The 21,222-nt window shown below is 45.8% G+C and overlaps 1 protein-coding gene across 3 annotated transcripts in view; it reads left to right on the forward strand.

Moving 5' to 3' along the window:
• Window positions 1–14,825: 14,825 nt before the first annotated feature.
• The window catches only part of LOC118371113 (collagen alpha-1(XVI) chain-like), a 129,314-nt gene continuing 122,917 nt past the window's right edge, over window positions 14,826–21,222 (forward strand). For all 3 annotated transcript variants that reach the window (XM_052472492.1, XM_052472491.1, XM_052472494.1), the window contains exon 1: window positions 14,826–15,116. The gene's annotated coding sequence lies outside the window, so the exon portion shown is untranslated. The remainder of the gene's footprint in view (window positions 15,117–21,222) is intronic.

The following is a 21,222-nucleotide window of genomic DNA, read 5'->3' on the forward strand; positions in this document are numbered from 1 at the left end:
ACCGCTGTATGGCTGGATCTCAGTAGAATCTGTTCTCTGGACCGCTGTATGGCTGGGTTTTAATAGAATATGTTCTCTGGACCGCTGTATGGCTGGGTCTCAGTAGAATCTGTTCTCTGGACCGCTGTATGGCTGGGTTTTAATAGAATATGTTCTCTGGACCGCTGTATGGCTGGGTTTTAAAAGAATCTGTTCTCTGGACCGCTGTATGGCTGGGTTTTAATAGAATATGTTCTCTGGACCGCTGTATGGCTGGGTTTTAATAGAATCTGTTCTCTGGACCGCTGTATGGCTGGGTTTCAGTAGAATCTGTTCTCTGGACCGCTGTATGGCTGGGTCTCAGTAGAATCTCTTCTCTGGACCGCTGTATGGCTGGATCTCAATAGAATCTGTACTCTGGACCGCTGTTTGGCTGGGTTTTAATGGAATATGTTCTCTGGACCGCTGTATGGCTGGGTTTTAATAGAATATGTTCTCTGGACCTCTGTATGGCTGGGTTTTAATATAATATGTTCTCTGGACTGCTGTATGGCTGGGTCTCAGTAGAATCTGTTCTCTGGACCGCTGTATGGCTGGATCTCAGTAGAATCTGTTCTCTGGACCGCTGTATGGCTGTGTCTCAGTAGAATCTGTTCTCTGGACTGCTATATGGCTGGATCTCAGTAGAATCTGTTCTCTGGACTGCTGTATGGCTGGGTCTCAGTAGAATCTGTTCTCTGGACCGCTGTATGGCTGGGTCTCAGTAGAATCTGTTCTCTGGACCGCTGTATGGCTGGGTCTCAGTAGAATCTGTTCTCTGGACCGCTGTATGGCTGGGTCTCAGTAGAATCTGTTCTCTGGACCGCTGTATGGCTGGGTCTCAGTAGAATCTGTTCTCTGGACCGCTGTATGGCTGGGTCTCAGTAAAATCTGTTCTCTGGACCGTTGTATGGCTGGGTTTTAATAGAATCTGTTCTCTGGACCGCTGTATGGCTGGGTCTCAGAAGAATCTGTTCTCTGGACCTCTGTATGGCTGGGTCTCAGTAGAATCTGTTCTCTGGACCGCTGTATGGCTGGATCTAAATAGAATCTGTACTCTGGACCGCTGTTTGGCTGGGTTTTAATGGAATATGTTCTCTGGACCGCTGTATGGCTGGATCTCAATAGAATATGTTCTCTGGACCGCTGTATGGCTGGATCTCAATAGAATCTGTACTCTGGACCGCTGTATGGCTGGATCTCAATAGAATATGTACTCTGGACCGCTGTATGGCTGGATCTCAATAGAATATGTTCTCTGGACCGCTGTTTGGCTGGGTTTTAATGGAATATGTTATCTGGACCGCTGTATGGCTGGGTTTTAATAGAATCTGTTCTCTGGACCGCTGTATGGCTGGGTTTTAATAGAATATGTTCTCTGGACTGCTGTATGGCTGGGTTTTAATATAATCTGTTCTCTGGACCGCTGTATGGCTGGGTTTTAATGGAATATGTTCTCTGGACCGCTGTTTGGCTGGGTTTTAATGGAATATGTTATCTGGACCGCTGTATGGCTGGGTTTTAATAGAATCTGTTCTCTGGACCGCTGTATGGCTGGGTTTTAATAGAATATGTTCTCTGGACCGCTGTATGGCTGGGTTTTAATGGAATATGTTCTCTGGACCGCTGTATGGCTGGGTTTTAATAGAATCTGTTCTCTGGACCGCTGTATGGCTGGGTTTTAATGGAATATGTTCTCTGGACCGCTGTAGGGCTGGGTTTTAATAGAATCTGTTCTCTGGACCGCTGTATGGCTGGGTTTTAATAGAATATGTTCTCTGGACCGCTGTATGGCTGGGTCTCAGTAGAATCTGTTCTCTGGACCGCTGTATGGCTGGATCTCAGTAGAATCTGTTCTCTGGACCGCTGTATGGCTGGGTTTTAATATAATATGTTCTCTGGACGGCTGTATGGCTGGGTCTCAGTAGAATCTGTTCTCTGGACCGCTGTATGGCTGGGTTTTAATAGAATCTGTTCTCTGGACCGCTGTATGGCTGGGTCTCAGTAGAATCTGTACTCTGGACCGCTGTATGGCTGTGTCTCAGTAGAATCTGTTCTCTGGACTGCTGTATGGCTGGGTTTTAATAGAATATGTTCTCTGGACCGCTGTATGGCTGGGTTTTAAAAGAATCTGTTCTCTGGACCGCTGTATGGCTGGATCTCAGTAGAATCTGTACTCTGGACCGCTGTATGGCTGGGTTTTAATAGAATCTGTTCTCTGGACCGCTGTATGGCTGGGTCTCAGTAGAATCTGTACTCTGGACCACTGTATGGCTGGGTCTCAGTAGAATCTGTTCTCTGGACCGCTGTATGGCTGGGTCTCAGTAGAATCTGTTCTCTGGACCGCTGTATGGCTGGATCTCAGTAGAATCTGTTCTCTGGACCGCTGTATGGCTGGATCTCAGTAGAATCTGTTCTCTGGACCGCTGTATGGCTGGGTCTCAGTAGAATCTGTTCTCTGGACCGCTGTATGGCTGGGTTTTAATAGAATATGTTCTCTGGACCACTGTATGGCTGGGTCTCAGTAGAATCTGTTCTCTGGACCGCTGTATGGCTGGGTTTTAATATAATATGTTCTCTGGACCGCTGTATGGCTGGGTTTTAAAAGAATCTGTTCTCTGGACCGCTGTATGGCTGGGTTTTAATAGAATATGTTCTCTGGACCGCTGTATGGCTGGGTTTTAAAAGAATCTGTTCTCTGGACCGCTGTATGGCTGGATCTCAGTAGAATCTGTACTCTGGACCGCTGTATGGCTGGGTTTTAATAGAATCTGTTCTCTGGACCGCTGTATGGCTGGGTCTCAGTAGAATCTGTACTCTGGACCGCTGTATGGCTGGGTCTCAGTAGAATCTGTTCTCTGGACCGCTGTATGGCTGGGTTTTAATAGAATCTGTTCTCTGGACCGCTGTATGGCTGGGTCTCAGTAGAATCTGTTCTCTGGACCGCTGTATGGCTGGGTCTCAGTAGAATCTGTTCTCTGGACCGCTGTTTGGCTGGGTTTTAATGGAATATGTTCTCTGGACCTCTGTTTGGCTGGGTTTTAATAGAATATGTTCTCTGGGCCGCTGTATGGCTGGGTTTTAATAGAATATGTTCTCTGGACCGCTGTATGCCTGGGTTTTAATATAATCTGTTATCTGGACCGCTGTATGGCTGGGTTTTAATAGAATCTGTTCTCTGGACTGCTGTATGGCTGGGTCTCAGTAGAATCTGTTCTCTGGACCGCTGTATGGCTGGATCTCAGTAGAATCTGTTCTCTGGACCGCTGTATGGCTGGGTTTTAATAGAATATGTTCTCTGGACCGCTGTATGGCTGGGTCTCAGTAGAATCTGTTCTCTGGACCGCTGTATGGCTGGGTTTTGATAGAATATGTTCTCTGGACCGCTGTATGGCTGGGTCTCAGTAGAATCTGTTCTCTGGACCGCTGTATGGCTGGGTTTTAATAGAATATGTTCTCTGGACCGCTGTATGGCTGGGTTTTAAAATAATCTGTTCTCTGGACCGCTGTATGGCTGGGTTTTAATAGAATATGTTCTCTGGACCGCTGTATGGCTGGGTTTTAAAAGAATCTGTTCTCTGGACCGCTGTATGGCTGGATCTCAATAGAATCTGTACTCTGGACCGCTGTTTGGCTGGGTTTTAATGGAATATGTTCTCTGGACCTCTGTATGGCTGGGTTTTAATAGAATATGTTCTCTAGACCGCTGTATGCCTGGGTTTTAATATAATCTGTTCTCTGGACCGCTGTATGGCTGGGTTTTAATAGAATCTGTTCTCTGGACTGCTGTATGGCTGGGTCTCAGTAGAATCTGTTCTCTGGACCGCTGTATGGCTGTGTCTCAGTAGAATCTGTTCTCTGGACTGCTATATGGCTGGATCTCAGTAGAATCTGTTCTCTGGACCGCTGTATGGCTGGATCTCAGTAGAATCTGTTCTCTGGACCGCTGTATGGCTGGGTCTCAGTAGAATCTGTTCTCTGGACCGCTGTATGGCTGGGTCTCAGTATAATCTGTTCTCTGGACCGCTGTATGGCTGGGTCTCAGTGGAATCTGTTCTCTGGACCGCTGTATGGCTGGGTCTCAGTAGAATCTGTTCTCTGTACCGCTGTATGGCTGGATCTCAGGAGAATCCGTTATCTGGACCGCTGTATGGCTGGGTCTCAGTAGAATCTGTACTCTGGACCGCTGTATGGCTGGGTCTCAGTAGAATCTGTTCTCTGGACTGCTGTATGGCTGGGTTTTAATAGAATATGTTCTCTGGACCGCTGTATGGCTGGGTTTTAATAGAATCTGTTCTCTGGACCGCTGTATGGCTGGGTCTCAGTAGAATCTGTTCTCTGGACCGCTGTATGGCTGGGTCTCAGGAGAATCTGTTCTCTGGACCACTGTATGGCTGGATCTCAGTAGAATATGTTCTCTGGACCGCTGTATGGCTGGGTCTCAGTAGAATCTGTTCTCTGGACCGCTGTATGGCTGGGTCTCAGTAGAATCTGTTCTCTGGACCACTGTATGGCTGGGTCTCAGTAGAATCTGTTCTCTTGACCGCTGTATGGCTGGGTCTCAGTATAATCTGTTCTCTGGACCGATGTATGGCTGGGTCTCAGTGGAATCTGTTCTCTGGACCGCTGTATGGCTGGGTCTCAGTAGAATCTGTTCTCTGGACCGCTGTATGGCTGGGTCTCAGTAGAATCTGTTATCTGGACCAATGTATGGCTGGGTCTCAGTAGAATCTGTTCTCTGGACCGCTGTATGGCTGGGTCTCAGTAGAATCTGTTATCTGGACCAATGTATGGCTGGGTCTCAGTAGAATCTGTTCTCTGTACCGCTGTATGGCTGGATCTCAGTAGAATCTGTTATCTGGTCCAATGTATGGCTGGGTCTCAGTAGAATCTGTTCTCTGGACCGCTGTATGGCTGGGTCTCAGTAAAATCTGTTCTCTGGACCGCTGTATGGCTGGGTTTTAATAGAATCTGTTCTCTGGACCGCTGTATGGCTGGGTTTTAATAGAATCTGGTCTCTGGACCGCTGTATGGCTGGGTCTCAGTAGAATCTGTTCTCTGGACCGCTGTATGGCTGGGTTTTAATATAATCTGTTCTCTGGACCACTGTATGGCTGGGTTTTAATAGAATATGTTCTCTGGACCGCTGTATGGCTGGGTCTCAGTAGAATCTGTTCTCTGGACCTCTGTATGGCTGGATCTCAGTAGAATCTGTTCTCTGGACCGCTGTATGGCTGGGTCTCAGTAGAATCTGTTCTCTGGACCGCTGTATGGCTGGGTCTCAGTAGAATCTGTTCTCTGGACCGCTGTATGGCTGGGTCTCAGTAGAATCTGTTCTCTGGACCGCTATATGACTGGATCTCAGTAGAATCTGTTCTCTGGACCGCTGTATGGCTGGATCTCAGTAGAATCTGTACTCTGGACCGCTGTATGGCTGGATCTCAATAGAATCTGTACTCTGGACCGCTCTATGGCTGGATCTCAGTAGAATCTGTTCTCTGGACCGCTGTATGGCTGGATCTCAGTAGAATCTGTTCTCTGGACCGCTGTATGGCTGGGTTTTAATAGAATATGTTCTCTGGACCTCTGTATGGCTGGGTCTCAGTAGAATCTGTTCTCTGGACCGCTGTATGGCTGGGTTTTAATAGAATATGTTCTCTGGACCGCTGTATGGCTGGGTTTTAAAAGAATCTGTTCTCTGGACCGCTGTATGGCTGGGTTTTAATAGAATCTGTTCTCTGGACCGCTGTATGGCTGGGTTTTAATAGAATCTGTTCTCTGGACCGCTGTATGGCTGGGTCTTAATAGAATCTGTTCTCTGGACCGCTGTATGGCTGGGTCTCAGTAGAATCTCTTCTCTGGACCGCTGTATGGCTGGATCTCAATAGAATCTGTACTCTGGACCGCTGTTTGGCTGGGTTTTAATGGAATATGTTCTCTGGACCGCTGTATGGCTGGGTTTTAATAGAATATGTTCTCTGGACCTCTGTATGGCTGGGTTTTAATATAATATGTTCTCTGGACTGCTGTATGGCTGGGTCTCAGTAGAATCTGTTCTCTGGACCGCTGTATGGCTGGATCTCAGTAGAATCTGTTCTCTGGACCGCTGTATGGCTGTGTCTCAGTAGAATCTGTTCTCTGGACTGCTGTATGGCTGGGTCTCAGTGGAATCTGTTCTCTGGACCGCTGTATGGCTGGGTCTCAGTAGAATCTGTTCTCTGGACCGCTGTATGGCTGGGTCTCAGTAGAATCTGTTCTCTGGACCGCTGTATGGCTGGGTCTCAGTAGAATCTGTTCTCTGGACCGCTGTATGGCTGGGTCTCAGTAGAATCTGTTCTCTGGACCGCTGTATGGCTGGGTCTCAGTAGAATCTGTTCTCTGGACCGCTGTATGGCTGGGTCTCAGTAAAATCTGTTCTCTGGACCGTTGTATGGCTGGGTTTTAATAGAATCTGTTCTCTGGACCGCTGTATGGCTGGGTCTCAGAAGAATCTGTTCTCTGGACCTCTGTATGGCTGGGTCTCAGTAGAATCTGTTCTCTGGACCGCTGTATGGCTGGATCTAAATAGAATCTGTACTCTGGACCGCTGTTTGGCTGGGTTTTAATGGAATATGTTCTCTGGACCGCTGTATGGCTGGATCTCAATAGAATATGTTCTCTGGACCGCTGTATGGCTGGATCTCAATAGAATCTGTACTCTGGACCGCTGTATGGCTGGATCTCAATAGAATATGTACTCTGGACCGCTGTATGGCTGGGTTTTAATGGAATATGTTCTCTGGACCGCTGTTTGGCTGGGTTTTAATGGAATATGTTATCTGGACCGCTGTATGGCTGGGTTTTAATAGAATCTGTTCTCTGGACCGCTGTATGGCTGGGTTTTAATAGAATATGTTCTCTGGACTGCTGTATGGCTGGGTTTTAATATAATCTGTTCTCTGGACCGCTGTATGGCTGGGTTTTAATGGAATATGTTCTCTGGACCGCTGTATGGCTGGGTTTTAATAGAATATGTTCTCTGGACCGCTGTATGGCTGGCTCTTAATAGAATCTGTACTCTGGACCGCTGTTTGGCTGGGTTTTAATGGAATATGTTCTCTGGACCGCTGTATGGCTGGGTTTTAATGGAATATGTTCTCTGGACCGCTGTATGGCTGGGTTTTAATAGAATCTGTTCTCTGGACCGCTGTATGGCTGGGTTTTAATGGAATATGTTCTCTGGACCGCTGTAGGGCTGGGTTTTAATAGAATCTGTTCTCTGGACCGCTGTATGGCTGGGTTTTAATAGAATATGTTCTCTGGACCGCTGTATGGCTGGGTCTCAGTAGAATCTGTTCTCTGGACCGCTGTATGGCTGGATCTCAGTAGAATCTGTTCTCTGGACCGCTGTATGGCTGGGTTTTAATATAATATGTTCTCTGGACCGCTGTATGGCTGGGTCTCAGTAGAATCTGTTCTCTGGACCGCTGTATGGCTGGGTTTTAATAGAATCTGTTCTCTGGACCGCTGTATGGCTGGGTCTCAGTAGAATCTGTACTCTGGACCGCTGTATGGCTGTGTCTCAGTAGAATCTGTTCTCTGGACTGCTGTATGGCTGGGTTTTAATAGAATATGTTCTCTGGACCGCTGTATGGCTGGGTTTTAAAATAATCTGTTCTCTGGACCGCTGTATGGCTGGATCTCAGTAGAATCTGTACTCTGGACCGCTGTATGGCTGGGTTTTAATAGAATCTGTTCTCTGGACCGCTGTATGGCTGGGTCTCAGTAGAATCTGTTCTCTGGACCGCTGTATGGCTGGGTCTCAGTAGAATCTGTTCTCTGGACCGCTGTATGGCTGGGTCTCAGTAGAATCTGTTCTCTGGACCGCTGTATGGCTGGATCTCAGTAGAATCTGTTCTCTGGACCGCTGTATGGCTGGATCTCAGTAGAATCTGTTCTCTGGACCGCTGTATGGCTGGGTCTCAGTAGAATCTGTTCTCTGGACCGCTGTATGGCTGGGTTTTAATAGAATATGTTCTCTGGACCACTGTATGGCTGGGTCTCAGTAGAATCTGTTCTCTGGACCGCTGTATGGCTGGGTTTTAATATAATATGTTCTCTGGACCGCTGTATGGCTGGGTTTTAAAATAATCTGTTCTCTGGACCGCTGTATGGCTGGGTTTTAATAGAATATGTTCTCTGGACCGCTGTATGGCTGGGTTTTAAAAGAATCTGTTCTCTGGACCGCTGTATGGCTGGATCTCAGTAGAATCTGTACTCTGGACCGCTGTATGGCTGGGTTTTAATAGAATCTGTTCTCTGGACCGCTGTATGGCTGGGTCTCAGTAGAATCTGTTCTCTGGACCGCTGTATGGCTGGGTCTCAGTAGAATCTGTTCTCTGGACCGCTGTATGGCTGGGTCTTAATAGAATATGTTCTCTGGACCGCTGTATGGCTGGGTTTTAATAGAATCTGTTCTCTGGACCGCTGTATGGCTGGGTCTCAGTAGAATCTGTTCTCTGGACCGCTGTATGGCTGGGTTTTAATAGAATATGTTCTCTGGACCTCTGTTTGGCTGGGTTTTAATAGAATATGTTCTCTGGGCCGCTGTATGGCTGGGTTTTAATAGAATATGTTCTCTGGACCGCTGTATGCCTGGGTTTTAATATAATCTGTTATCTGGACCGCTGTATGGCTGGGTTTTAATAGAATCTGTTCTCTGGACTGCTGTATGGCTGGGTCTCAGTAGAATCTGTACTCTGGACCGCTGTATGGCTGGATCTCAGTAGAATCTGTTCTCTGGACCGCTGTATGGCTGGGTTTTAATAGAATATGTTCTCTGGACCGCTGTATGGCTGGGTTTTAATAGAATATGTTCTCTGGACCGCTGTATGGCTGGGTCTCAGTAGAATCTGTTCTCTGGACCGCTGTATGGCTGGGTTTTGATAGAATATGTTCTCTGGACCGCTGTATGGCTGGGTCTCAGTAGAATCTGTTCTCTGGACCGCTGTATGGCTGGGTTTTAATAGAATATGTTCTCTGGACCGCTGTATGGCTGGGTTTTAAAATAATCTGTTCTCTGGACCGCTGTATGGCTGGGTTTTAATAGAATATGTTCTCTGGACCGCTGTATGGCTGGGTTTTAAAAGAATCTGTTCTCTGGACCGCTGTATGGCTGGATCTCAATAGAATCTGTACTCTGGACCGCTGTTTGGCTGGGTTTTAATGGAATATGTTCTCTGGACCTCTGTATGGCTGGGTTTTAATAGAATATGTTCTCTAGACCGCTGTATGCCTGGGTTTTTATATAATCTGTTCTCTGGACCGCTGTATGGCTGGGTTTTAATAGAATCTGTTCTCTGGACTGCTGTATGGCTGGGTCTCAGTAGAATCTGTTCTCTGGACCGCTGTATGGCTGTGTCTCAGTAGAATCTGTTCTCTGGACTGCTATATGGCTGGATCTCAGTAGAATCTGTTCTCTGGACCGCTGTATGGCTGGATCTCAGTAGAATCTGTTCTCTGGACCGCTGTATGGCTGGGTCTCAGTAGAATCTGTTCTCTGGACCGCTGTATGGCTGGGTCTCAGTATAATCTGTTCTCTGGACCGCTGTATGGCTGGGTCTCAGTGGAATCTGTTCTCTGGACCGCTGTATGGCTGGGTCTCAGTAGAATCTGTTCTCTGTACCGCTGTATGGCTGGATCTCAGGAGAATCCGTTATCTGGACCGCTGTATGGCTGGGTCTCAGTAGAATCTGTACTCTGGACCGCTGTATGGCTGGGTCTCAGTAGAATCTGTTCTCTGGACTGCTGTATGGCTGGGTTTTAATAGAATATGTTCTCTGGACCGCTGTATGGCTGGGTTTTAATAGAATCTGTTCTCTGGACCGCTGTATGGCTGGGTCTCAGTAGAATCTGTTCTCTGGACCGCTGTATGGCTGGGTCTCAGGAGAATCTGTTCTCTGGACCACTGTATGGCTGGATCTCAGTAGAATATGTTCTCTGGACCGCTGTATGGCTGGGTCTCAGTAGAATCTGTTCTCTGGACCGCTGTATGGCTGGGTCTCAGTAGAATCTGTTCTCTGGACCACTGTATGGCTGGGTCTCAGTAGAATCTGTTCTCTTGACCGCTGTATGGCTGGGTCTCAGTATAATCTGTTCTCTGGACCGATGTATGGCTGGGTCTCAGTGGAATCTGTTCTCTGGACCGCTGTATGGCTGGGTCTCAGTAGAATCTGTTCTCTGTACCGCTGTATGGCTGGATCTCAGTAGAATCTGTTCTCTGGACCACTGTATGGCTGGATCTCAGTAGAATCTGTTCTCTGGACCGCTGTATGGCTGGGTCTCAGTAGAATCTGTTCTCTGGACCGCTGTATGGCTGGGTCTCAGTATAATCTGTTCTCTGGACCGATGTATGGCTGGGTCTCAGTGGAATCTGTTCTCTGGACCGCTGTATGGCTGGGTCTCAGTAGAATCTGTTCTCTGTACCGCTGTATGGCTGGATCTCAGGAGAATCCGTTATCTGGACCGCTGTATGGCTGGGTCTCAGTAGAATCTGTACTCTGGACCGATGTATGGCTGGGTCTCAGTGGAATCTGTTCTCTGGACCGCTGTATGGCTGGGTCTCAGTAGAATCTGTTCTCTGTACCGCTGTATGGCTGGATCTCAGTAGAATCTGTTCTCTGGACCGCTGTATGGCTGGATCTCAGTAGAATCTGTTCTCTGGACCGCTGTATGGCTGGGTCTCAGTAGAATCTGTTCTCTGGACCGCTGTATGGCTGGGTCTCAGTATAATCTGTTCTCTGGACCGCTGTATGGCTGGGTCTCAGTGGAATCTGTTCTCTGGACCGCTGTATGGCTGGGTCTCAGTAGAATCTGTTCTCTGTACCGCTGTATGGCTGGATCTCAGGAGAATCCGTTATCTGGACCGCTGTATGGCTGGGTCTCAGTAGAATCTGTACTCTGGACCGCTGTATGGCTGGGTCTCAGTAGAATCTGTTCTCTGGACTGCTGTATGGCTGGGTTTTAATAGAATATGTTCTCTGGACCTCTGTATGGCTGGGTTTTAATAGAATATGTTCTCTAGACCGCTGTATGCCTGGGTTTTAATATAATCTGTTCTCTGGACCGCTGTATGGCTGGGTTTTAATAGAATCTGTTCTCTGGACTGCTGTATGGCTGGGTCTCAGTAGAATCTGTTCTCTGGACCGCTGTATGGCTGTGTCTCAGTAGAATCTGTTCTCTGGACTGCTATATGGCTGGATCTCAGTAGAATCTGTTCTCTGGACCGCTGTATGGCTGGATCTCAGTAGAATCTGTTCTCTGGACCGCTGTATGGCTGGGTCTCAGTAGAATCTGTTCTCTGGACCGCTGTATGGCTGGGTCTCAGTATAATCTGTTCTCTGGACCGATGTATGGCTGGGTCTCAGTGGAATCTGTTCTCTGGACCGATGTATGGCTGGGTCTCAGTAGAATCTGTTCTCTGTACCGCTGTATGGCTGGATCTCAGGAGAATCCGTTATCTGGACCGCTGTATGGCTGGGTCTCAGTAGAATCTGTACTCTGGACCGCTGTATGGCTGGGTCTCAGTAGAATCTGTTCTCTGGACTGCTGTATGGCTGGGTTTTAATAGAATATGTTCTCTGGACCGCTGTATGGCTGGGTTTTAATAGAATCTGTTCTCTGGACCGCTGTATGGCTGGGTCTCAGTAGAATCTGTTCTCTGGACCGCTGTATGGCTGGGTCTCAGGAGAATCTGTTCTCTGGACCACTGTATGGCTGGATCTCAGTAGAATATGTTCTCTGGACCGCTGTATGGCTGGGTCTCAGTAGAATCTGTTCTCTGGACCGCTGTATGGCTGGGTCTCAGTAGAATCTGTTCTCTGGACCACTGTATGGCTGGGTCTCAGTAGAATCTGTTCTCTTGACCGCTGTATGGCTGGGTCTCAGTATAATCTGTTCTCTGGACCGATGTATGGCTGGGTCTCAGTGGAATCTGTTCTCTGGACCGCTGTATGGCTGGGTCTCAGTAGAATCTGTTCTCTGTACCGCTGTATGGCTGGATCTCAGTAGAATCTGTTCTCTGGACCGCTGTATGGCTGGATCTCAGTAGAATCTGTTCTCTGGACCGCTGTATGGCTGGGTCTCAGTAGAATCTGTTCTCTGGACCGCTGTATGGCTGGGTCTCAGTATAATCTGTTCTCTGGACCGCTGTATGGCTGGGTCTCAGTGGAATCTGTTCTCTGGACCGCTGTATGGCTGGGTCTCAGTAGAATCTGTTCTCTGTACCGCTGTATGGCTGGATCTCAGGAGAATCCGTTATCTGGACCGCTGTATGGCTGGGTCTCAGTAGAATCTGTACTCTGGACCGCTGTATGGCTGGGTCTCAGTAGAATCTGTTCTCTGGACTGCTGTATGGCTGGGTTTTAATAGAATATGTTCTCTGGACCGCTGTATGGCTGGGTTTTAATAGAATCTGTTCTCTGGACCGCTGTATGGCTGGGTCTCAGTAGAATCTGTTCTCTGGACCGCTGTATGGCTGGGTCTCAGGAGAATCTGTTCTCTGGACCACTGTATGGCTGGATCTCAGTAGAATATGTTCTCTGGACCGCTGTATGGCTGGGTCTCAGTAGAATCTGTTCTCTGGACCGCTGTATGGCTGGGTCTCAGTAGAATCTGTTCTCTGGACCACTGTATGGCTGGGTCTCAGTAGAATCTGTTCTCTTGACCGCTGTATGGCTGGGTCTCAGTAGAATCTGTTCTCTGGACCGCTGTATGGCTGGGTCTCAGTAGAATCTGTTCTCTGGACCGCTGTATGGCTGGGTTTTAATAGAATCTGTTCTCTGGACCGCTGTATGGCTGGGTTTTAATAGAATCTGTTCTCTGGACCGCTGTATGGCTGGGTTTAAATAGAATCTGTTCTCTGGACCGCTGTATGGCTGGGTCTCAGTAGAATCTGTTCTCTGGACCGCTGTATGCCTGGGTCTCAGGAGAATCTGTTCTCTGGACCACTGTATGGCTGGATCTCAGTAGAATCTGTTCTCTGGACCGCTGTATGGCTGGGTCTCAGTAGAATCTGTTCTCTGGACCGCTGTATGGCTGGGTCTCAGTAGAATCTGTTCTCTGGACCACTGTATGGCTGGGTCTCAGTAGAATCTGTTCTCTGGACCGCTGTATGGCTGGGTCTCAGTAGAATCTGTTCTCTGGACCGCTGTATGGCTGGGTTTTAATAGAATATGTTCTCTGGACCGCTGTATGGCTGGGTTTTAATAGAATCTGTTCTCTGGACCGCTGTATGGCTGGGTTTTAATAGAATCTGTTCTCTGGACCGCTGTATGGCTGGGTTTTAATAGAATATGTTCTCTGGACCGCTGTATGGCTGGGTTTTAATAGAATCTGTTCTCTGGACCGCTGTATGGCTGGGTTTTAATAGAATCTGTTCTCTGGATCGCTGTCTCTCTACTCTTGTTTATTTATCTCCCTCTATCCCCTTCCTCTTGTCCTCTTTCTGACCCTCCATCCCTTTGTCTGCCTCCCTTTCTTTCTGTCTCTCTACTCTTTTTATTTATCTCCCTCTATCCCCTTCCTCTTGTCCTCTTTCTGACCCTCCATCCTTTTGTCTGCCTCCCTTTCTTTCTGTCTCTCAGTGTATCTATCCCTCTTTCACTTTCTCTCTGTCCCAATCTAGATTGATCCACTGTGATTCTTCTCTTGTACAGAACAGTGTAGTAAGGAAACAAGCCCCTCACTGTGAAGTGTACAAATAGATGTGTCTGGTTCCTGATCGATGACATTCACTGTCCGATAGTGTGGATCAGGGAAACTGGCCTACATGAGATTACAGAGGCAGAATATTCATTATGCGTGTGTGTGTGTGTGAGAGTGTGTGTGTGTGTGTGTGTGTGTGTGTGTGTGTGTGTGTGTGTGAGCATGTGTTTGTGTGTGTGTGTGTGAGCATGTGTGTGTGTGTGTGTGAGCGTGTGCGTGTGTGTGTGTGTGTGTGTGTGTGTGTGTGTGTGTGTGTGTGTGTGTGTGTGTGTGTGTGTGTGTGTGTGTGTGTGTGTGTGTGTGTGTGTGCGTGTCCTTGTGTGCGTACCAAGAGGTTGCCAACAACTTGCAACATAACAAGGACGCCAAGAGAACAGATAATTGTATCTACTTGCCTGTTTCTTTATTTACTTTTTTGAGTTACAATCAATTCAAATTAGATTGATATGACCATAAAAATGAGCCATTCATTGTGAATGGCCAGGTAAAGGGACATTATATTGTTTGCTGACAATAAAACCAGTCATGGTTGCAGCTGGACTCATCTGTCAATCATTAAAATGATTCAATTGAAGATTAGTGATTATGATGATGATGATGATGATGATGATGATGATGATGATATAATGTATCACTTTTTAATTACAACAATAACAGACCACAAATAGCTGCATGTTTTGCAGAAAGAATTGTTAACATTGCATATAAATTGTGTTTATAAAACAGTTGTATCTACGCCACATTATTTTAAGTGAAGAGACAGAGTAGCTTTAGGCCTGACTACAGCAATGACATCGCCTTATCTTGTGGCGGACAGTCGACCACGGCGGCAGAACGTGAGTAGTTTACACAGATGTATCAAACGAACCCGACTTGTGAGAGACGGAGAGAGCTGTACTGACTTGTATCATGGGTGACCTGGCTGAGTGTAACGTAGGGGATAAAAGGAAAAAGGCAGGGGAGGGAGAGAGGGGTATGCTCGCGTCTCATTTTACAATGCTGGACCAGATGATGTCACTACTCGTTCTAAGTGGAGGATGTCCCAGAGAAAACGAGACGAGGGGGGAGAGAGAGGGAGAGAGAGAGAGTTGAATTGAGAGAGAGAGAATAAAGTTGTTTCGAACATCAGCAAGCAGAAAGAGGGGAGGGGAAAGAAGTTGGACATGATCACTCTGGCAGTAACTTTTTCTTTCCCCTGGTAAGAAGGCTACAGCAGAAAAAGTATTGAAGGGAGAGAACAGTGTGGATTACAACGGGACAGCAGCAAATGTTTTTTTTTACCAGCCTCGGCAGCATATAGGCTACTGTAGATTTTGGATTAATGTTGTCGTAACTGCAGAGATCTAACTATAGCTGTAAGTATGGATAACCGTTTTTTTATCGATTGCAGTTGCGCTGAAGCAAGTCATTTTTGTCAATAGCGCATGTCTCACCAAGGCCATAGCTCTTTAACGATAGGCCTACCATGCATGTATTGTTATCTGGTCTGCATTTCATATCTGTTTTCTACTGTTCAAGGCGTAACGAACACCTTTCTGACAGCAATTAGTCTACATGCAACTTCACATGTTTTTTATTTTATTACCTTTATTTTACTAGGCAAATCAGTTAAGAACAAATTCTTATTTTCAATGACGGCCTAGGAACAGTGGGTTAACTGCCTGTTCAGGGGCAGAACGAGAGATTTGTACCTTGTCAGCTCGGGGATTCGAACTTGCAACCTTTCGGTTACTAGTCGAACGCGCTAACCACTGCCGCCCCTTGTTATGACTGAAGTGGTTAACCAAGTGGGTAGCCGATTAAACTCAACTCCACGATTTACCATGGAGTTGAGCGGCGACTAGTGTGGGCGAACTGAAGCTTTTTATGTAAATCTATTGATTTCAGCACTCAAAGAATATTCTTTAAAAAACGTAATTTTATGTGACATCGGGTGCTCCAGTCCGCCCACACTCGTCGCCCCTCAACTCCATCATAAATCGTGGAGTTGAGTTTAGTCGGCTACCAAGTGGGACTGTTGGCGCACGCAATATTCAATACACAGTAGCCTTACAATATGAGGGGAAAGCAAAACTGAATGTAGCTAATTGTGTAGTGGCAGTTTAATCCACGGATAGATTTGGTTGAAAAGTGAATGTGTGTAACTGCGCATAGGTCACAGCTGGCTTTCTCGTGAAGTCTAGTTTCACATGGTGGTTGCCCTTGCTTTATGCCCAAGGGATAATAAATATCTCTGCATTCAGAGACGTGTGGCTTTAGTACGTGGATTTAAGGGACAATCACGTCTGAAATGTCAAAGTGGAAAGTTCTCATGCAACAGGTTGATCAAATTAAGATGTTACATTATTATGTTCACCAATCGCATATGGATAACCAATTCTATACATCTCAACCAAAACGCTTAGCAAATCTTTACAGGGATGGAATGGATTTCTATAATGTCCACTATGCTTGTTCTACTGCCTTGAGGCACCTGATTATCTGTTGCTTCTAGAATGAACTCACATTGGAAACTTGCCTGATGTCAACATAAGAGCCTATATATTCATGACCCCATATTCCAACGTGGTCTCAGAGCATTTCCTATTATACTAACCTTATTATTCTGTACATAAATTATATGTTACATTTTGTATGATATGGGTACATTTGTGGATGTCCATCATGCATTTCGTATGATATGCTATGAATGCAATTTGTACAATATGTTACGAATTGCAATTCATACAATATGTTCTGAATTTGCAAAAATGTATGACATGTTACGTATTCCAATTTGTTGTGGCTAACATTAGCTAGGTGGCTAATGCTAACATTAGCTAGCTGGCTAACTTTAGCCCTAGGGTTAGTTCTTCAGGTCATGTTTAAGGTTAGGAGTTAGGTTAAAGGGTTAGGGGAAGGGTTAGCTAAAATGGTTTAGGTTAGGGGAAAGGTTGGCTAAAAGGGTTAAGTTTAGGGTAAGGGTTAGCTAACATGCTAAATAGTTGCAAAGTAGCTCAAAAGTAGTAAGTAGTTGCAAAGTTGCTAATTTGCTAAAATTATAAAGTTGTCCATGATGTGATTCGAACACACAACCTTTGGGTTGCTAGATGTTCGGGTTATATTCTTTAGTACCCTATCTTATGTAACCATACCAAACGTAACATGTAGCTCAGTTGGTAGAGCATGGCGCTTGTAACGCCAGGGTAGTGGGTTCGATCCCCGGGACCACCCATACGTAGAATGTATGCACACATGACTGTAAGTCGCTTTGGATAAAAGCGTCTGCTAAATGGCATATATTATTATTATTATTATTATAATTTGAGTGGCCCTGATTTATGTTTACTATGTTAAGTATAGTCTATGAGACCCGTGTGTATTATTCCTCTCCTGCATCGGTTGGCTGTAGTGCTTTAGCCTTTTCAAATAGCAACGGTTTAGTCGAGCCTCAAACCCTTCCCTTGAGGTTGAACAACGCAATGGAAAACATGTGTGAATGTGATGTCAGCCAACATAAAAGAGTACTTTTTACACATGAGTTGAAAATTAGAGACAGACCATGAGTTCTATAAATCATGAAATAAATCTAGTTTATTCTGCAGGCCCAGAAGTGGAGCGATGATAGGCCCATGCGGTAGACTTCAGTTACAGCAACCATTTTTACACGCACACACACATTGTCTACTTTTATTCCATTTTTTTTGTAGCTTTACCCCTTTTTCTCACCAATTTGTTGTTACAATCTTGTCCCATCGCTGCAACTCCCGAACAGACTCGGGAGAGGCGAAGGTTGAGAGCCATGCGTCCTCTTAAACACGACCCTGCCAAACCGCACTACGTCTTGACACACTGCTTGCTTAACCTGAAAGCCAGTCACACCAATGTGTCAGAGGAAACACCATACAACTGTCGACCGTGTTAGCGTGCAAACACTCCCCTAACCCAGATAACGCTGGGCCAATTGTGTGCCAACACATGGGTCTCCCTGTCGCGGCTGGCTGTGACACGGCCCGGGATCAAACCCAGATCTGTAGTGACGGATCAAGCACTGAAATGCAGTGCCTGAGACCGCTGGGCCTCTCGGGAGGCCTAGAAATATGTTAAATGACCAGAAAATACCACGTGGCCCATTATATTAGGCCATGTGTATTACTGGGCTGTAGTTTGAAGAGAGCACAGTTCGAGAGACTTGCACTTTCTCTTGAGTTACTTTATAATTATTCAGACGGAGACAAATATGAGTGATCAATATTTATTTCTTGACAGTGATGTAAACTATAACCAAATCTTATTTAGGAAGCACATTTTATTTGAAAGATAACTTCCCAGTGCCCATGCATAGGCTATAACCTACTCTTGGCTTAAATGGCTAATGAACTTGAAGCAGCAAGAATGATGAGATCGATACTTGCACTCGCTACGTTTTGCGTATAGTATACAGCCTACCTTTTAGGAGGATGATTAGCATATAGGATATAGCCTACCTTTTAGGAAAATGATTAGCATATAGGATATAGCCTATGTTTTAGGAGGATGATTAGCATATAGGATATAGCCTATGTTTTAGGAGGACGATTAGCAGGCAGAGACAAATAAATGGGTCATGAAAATTGATTGAAAATGAACACGTTAGTCCCGCGCTACAGACGGCTATATCGGTCCGCTAATACAGGACTAGTAAAGGCCCAGTGCACTGCTTTTGTGAAGAAATTTGTTTTAAATACTATAATTTTTTATTCAGATTTTTCAGGGGGGGGGGGGGCCTCCACTTCTTTCCATGATCAATATTTATTTACAGATACTGTAGCAAACTAATGTCTAATCACATTTTATTTCATTGCCTTGGAAAGATCACTGCCACGTGATTCTCAGCCAGTGCATAGGCAGCCTACTCTATTTCATTAAGACCACATATATAGGTACTAGGTGCACTTGATCTCACACACCTAACTAGGAGAGAAAAGGTAGGCTACTTAACTTGAAGCAGCGAATGCTGAGAGTGTGTGAATAATGCCACAAATATGTCCCTTTAATGCAATAGGCTAAAGCATACAAAGCAGAACGATGACCAATTCCAAATCATTTGCTGGACATCAAAAATGTTTTTTATCCCAAAGTTGACTGTCTGAACAACAATCCAACAGCAGTATGAAAAATGCCAACTGTGCTGCAATGATCTCTGGTGGGACCCGCAGACATGTCTATGTTTGTTAGATAGACTATGCAAAAGGCTGCAAAATTCTCAAAACAATTGTTCCCAGTATCCTTGCATTTCAAAGTGCAATTTAAGACAGAACGTGATATTTACAGAGTATTTCCCTGACTCAATAGCTACTTGATAGAACTAATAAAGATGCACTGTCGAACGTTTGTATAATTTCAGCCAGTCGAAAGTACCTCTTGAGAGGTCGAAAGTGGTCCCCGGAAATTGTGTACTATGTCGCATATGTGCAGAAATGTGCATCAAGTTATTGCTCTCTATCTCTCTCTCTCTCTCTGCTGTGCCCATTGAGCCGTTGGGCCCGTCCTGCACCTTATTGGACAAAGGTGGGCAGGCTTTTGCTAGCAGTCAGTCTAATGACGAGGGCTGAAGCTCATTGGCTTAATCTCAAATTGCTAGGGCTGGCGCATGTGGGGGAAAATGTAGCGAAAATGGCGCTGCACAGTAATTCTGCTCATAGATTATGCATGTATGAACTGCACATTGACACATCCAGCCCAAAGCGGGAGGTTTAAAAAATACTTACAAGTCAAAGTAGCGTTCAATCTTTTTAAACGGGAACTGTAACTGTAAGGCAATGTTCCTTCTGCTTTGGCTTCTCATTATGAACACTCATGATAACTACACTTTTTGAACGCAGCCCAGAGGAGATATAGTAACGACTTGTCACTGTTTATTAAAGGAGTCATCCCTTGAATACGGTCTCCCTTTTAATTTGCTCCAATCTTGGCTTAACCTGGGTCAGTGAATATTTGGAGGGACTACTGAAGCCTCAGGACATACATTATATTTAGTTACTCTGTCTGCCTTCATTCCATGTCTCACGTTGCAACAGGTCTGAAACACATGAATGCTTGGCCTATTAATCACAGACTGGGTTGAATGAGGTCCTAGTGTGTGTGTGTGTGTGTGTGTGTGTGTGTGTGTGTGTGTGTGTGTGTGTGTGTGTGTGTGTGTGTGTGTGTGTGTGTGTGTGTGTGTGTGTGTGTGTGTGTGTGTGTGTGTGTGTGTGTGTGTGTGTGTGTGTGTGTGTGTGTGTGTGTGTGTGTGTGTGTGTGTGTGTGTGTGTGTGGTCTTAGCCTTTAGGGGCCTGACCCTACAGAATGGATTTGAGGTTGTTTTCAAAGCACAGCACCAAGTCCACTCCTCAGTGTCTGAGAGGGATAAGTCCTGTGATTGGGCTGTCACTCAGTGAGGTGGGCATGTGACCGAAGACATTTCAAGAGGAGCTGCAGTTTACACACAGCAGCACACAACACACTAATGTACTTTGTCACACACATCCTATACAAACAGTACAACATCATTATACCGCATCTGTATTGATGTTATTACACACAAATTATATATTGTAATATTATATCAAATGTTACTCAATGGTTAAGTTTGACAATCACCGGTCATGTGTGTGTGGTGTGTCTGTCCGACAGTCTGTCTAAGTGTGTCTTAGGTGACTTTCAGAGCTGTCTTTTTCCCCTCCTGTTGTCCTGTGTTTCTTCCACAGACAGAGAGCCAGTCCCTCCTTAACAGCGAACACAGCCTTTATCTGTTATGGCCAGCTGTTAGAACATACTCTGAGAGAAGAAAGAAAGAGATCTGTGGATCTGTTGGGGCGGTAAACGAATTGGAGTGGGTCCAGGGTGTCTGGGAGGAAGGTGTTGATGTGAGCTAACTTGGGATGTGTTCATACTTTTTCATTTTTATGAGTATATCTATCCTGAATAGGCTAACCCGTTGACATCAATGCTTTATGTCTGACAAAAGTTATGCAGCCGGCTGGACCGGTCTCAAGTTGGCCCTAAATGATCAGGAATAGACATATATTATGTTCTTTCATCGCCTTGCAGCTAGTTAGTTCTTCTCTGGAGGACTCAGACTCTTTTCCTAAATGACCCCACCTAGGGTTCTGGTCAAGACTAGTGCCCTGTATGGGGAACACTAGGGTGTCTTTTGAGATGTAGGTAGTCTAAATCGAGAAAGATTGGAATTCAAAACAGGGTCATACTATGACCCAGGGGTTTGTGGGTAATTGCTTGTCCTGGATAGGTGGGTAAAGACTCCCAGTCTGTGTTTCTGTCTGTCTTCAGGGGTTTGCTGTACCTGGAAACAGAGGAGTGGTATGTGTGTGTATGTGTGTGTGTGTGTAAGTAATCGTTACTGAGGCTGCCTGTGTCTGTGTCAGGGGACAAGCTACACTTTCACAATCATTATAACTGATCTACTCCAGCTGAGCCTAAAGGGCAATGTAGTTGACGTGT

Source organism: Oncorhynchus keta, chromosome 20 (assembly GCF_023373465.1).
Source record: "Oncorhynchus keta strain PuntledgeMale-10-30-2019 chromosome 20, Oket_V2, whole genome shotgun sequence".
NCBI lineage: Eukaryota > Metazoa > Chordata > Actinopteri > Salmoniformes > Salmonidae > Oncorhynchus > Oncorhynchus keta.